Raw genomic sequence first — 3,150 nt, 5'->3', positions numbered from 1 at the left:
GTTACTTTCGTGATGAAATCAGAGGGGATTTGTTGGGGCACCTAATAGAACATGTGTCCAAATGACATGACTCACTTGGATCCTAATAGGACATCAAAGCAAAACTAACACTCCAAAGCAACCGATGAGGAATTGAAAGAAAATCAGTGCCATCGCGTCTATAAATAGACAAGCGCAATGAAAACCCTCCCCATCGTTCACACAGTTCGAGCATTATACAGCAAAAAAGAAAGATCTAGTGTCCCGTAGCAATGAAGATCATTTTCATCTTTGCTCTTCTTGCTATTGCTGCATGCTGTGCCTCTGCGCAGTTTGATGTTTTAGGTCAAAGTTATAGGCAATATCAGCTGCAGTCGCCTCTCCTGCTACAGCAACAGGTTCTTAGCCCTATAATGAGCTCGTAACGCAGGAGTATGGCATAGCGGCAAGCCCCATATTGCAATCAGCTGTGTTTCAACTGAGAAACAACCAAGTCTGGCAGCAGCTCAGGCTGGTGGCGCAACAGTCTCACTATCAGGATATTAACATTGTTCAAGCCATAGCGCAGCAGCTACAACTCCAGCAGTTTGATGATCTCTACTTTGATCGGAATCTTGCTCAAGCTCAAGCTCAAGCTCTGCTGGCTTTGAACTTGTCATCTAGATATGGTATCTACCCTAGGTACTATAGTGCACCTAGTAGCATTACCACCCTTGGCAGCGTATTGTACTGAGTTTTAACAATATAGTGGTTCGGAAGTTGAAAATAGGCTCAGATATCATCATATTTGACATGTGGAACTCGGGGTGATATATCCTAGTACATCGTTGTAACTAATTACCATCGTTGGTACTCTATAATTTTACTGTGTGCTTACATTCGATCCGAAGCTACTTTGTCTTTAAGATATAAATGGAGCGTATAAAGGATGTCCATCCTTTAATTCCAATAAGAACAAACACGAAGCACATATGGCAAATACTAAATCCACTACAACAAAATCATAGACCATACAAAGCACGTAAAGATGTAGCAATCCACATTGATTCTTCATCCACTACTAAAATAAGCGCATATGAAAGGCCGCATTTGCATGATCGTTGTGAATATGACATGCCCTTGTCGAGCAAACGTGTCACTTCATGCAAATATGTTGTTTCAAGCGACATCAAGATATGGTTTCAAAGTTTTAAACATTGGTATATTAATGACTTTCATATATGCATATTAATTTCAATTGAAAGCCATCTTGTTGTCTATCCTTCCTGACAAAATGTAGTGTACAAGGCATTCTTGAGTTGAGCCTCGCTCACTTTGTATCACAGAAGCATAACCTAGACGTAACTAATTCAGTATAGAAGCAAAAAGTGCAGCAGCAACAACGAGGGTGGAAACTAGAAAGAAGGATTTATGATGTTCCTTAGTTTATTCAGTCACGAAAGAGTGACTTTAAAAAAATGTACACTTCTTCCACACTATGAGATGTCTTACTTATGGAATGCTCCTACACGCTGAGGTTATTCTTGCTGACACCCTCGTTTCTATGAGAAGTTTATTCTAACATAGCAAGTCGATAGTTTACTGCATACAAAATGGATAATAAACCTGATGTTTCAACAAAACTAGAGGAACTCACACATGATGTACCCAAAGGAAACCGGTTCTTGACACATTACAAATCTGTGGTAGTTCTTTTCCATCTCTAAACTGAATCAAGGCTGTGTTTGGAATCAGCTGTTCCCAACATGCAAAGTGCGCACGGAAAACGGAGCGGTCCATTAGAGCTTGATTAGTTAAGTATTAGCTTTTTTTTCAAAAAATGGATTAATATGATTTTTTAAGCAACTTTTGTATAGAAACTTTTTGCAAAAAAGCACACCGTTTAGCAGTTTGAAAAGCGTGCACGCGGAACACGATGGAGATGGGTTGGGAACCCTGGATTCCGAACACAGCCCAAGTCTATCCAAAATGTTTAGACAAGAAAACACGTAACAAGTTGGTTTACAAGAATACGAATTGCGTCAATCCTGCACTACAAGTAGAGCAAAATGTTGATTTCTCGTAAATCTCTCAAATGGTGATTTAAGAATTCAGTGCAAACCTAATTCTTGCTAGAAAATCGAATGTTCGGTACCGCATCAACGGAACAATAAAAAGCACTTGGCGTACCATAATTTTGTCATTATTGTTGAAATTTTATAATATAAAATGCATGAGGCCACACGACTTTAATGTTCAACGTGTCATCATTAGTGAAACTAGAATATACCCCGCGTGTTGCTGCGGCACTTTTAGTTGTCACTGGAGATGTCGGCTTATTTAAAACAATGGATAAAAATTGTATGTGCAGTATTTACTTGAAAAATACAGCACTCATAGTGAAAGTTGGGTCGGCTGCTGCCAGTGCCAGACAACCTAAAATGAAATATCACATGGCCCACATTGACATGTTAAGTCAAATAGCACATTCCTAAAGATATAGTTTACAATATAATTGTAGAAATAGTTAGGATAAAGTGTGCAATTGGATGAACTTCCAAGCCCCAGAACAGCAAGCCATGCAAACCATCACAGATTGGTGGAGTGAGCTCTGTAATTCCATACCTTTGTTGATGATGTGGTGGAACATATGGCTGGTACACAATAGAATTTTCCAACAATTGTTGAAGAATGGATTCTAAGTCGCTTTTCTAGTGAAGGAAAAAATTAGTCTAATAGTCAAGGATCTGTCTGTTTCATGATCTTTCAATCAATCGCTCTCTTTTTTTATGTAAATCAATCCTCATATCTTCCCGAGATGTTTTTTTTCCTTTTAACAGACATATGTAAGGCTCTGGTTTACTACTTCTTTTCTCGTTTTAATATATCTGGCAAATCTTCTACAGTTTGAAGTATAAAAAAAGAAATAGTTTGAATATTACACCCTTCATTTTATTCTATTCAATCAAATAAAAGAATAAAATAATAAAGATAGGAGCCGAGACTCCAAGAAATATAACATCAGATAGGAGTTCAGACTCCAATAAATATAACATCAATATTGTTGTCAAGACAACCGAATATGCACAATGTGTTGAACTTTCAAATTGACAGTTCAAATTATTGAAAAACTTATGCAATTCAACTCGCTTCCTTTTCTTGTCTCACTATTAAGTTAAGATAATTTCAAGG

General features: G+C 37.7%; 1 pseudogene; it reads left to right on the top strand.

Moving 5' to 3' along the window:
- Positions 1-251: 251 nt before the first annotated feature.
- On the top strand, positions 252-712 carry LOC127774185 (prolamin PPROL 14E-like; annotated as a pseudogene).
- The last annotated feature ends 2,438 nt before the right edge of the window (positions 713-3,150 follow it).

This window comes from Oryza glaberrima, chromosome 5 (assembly GCF_000147395.1).
Source record: "Oryza glaberrima chromosome 5, OglaRS2, whole genome shotgun sequence".
NCBI lineage: Eukaryota > Viridiplantae > Streptophyta > Magnoliopsida > Poales > Poaceae > Oryza > Oryza glaberrima.
The sequence above is the reverse complement of the archived record's forward strand: the minus strand, read 5'-3'. Positions and strand labels throughout refer to the sequence as shown.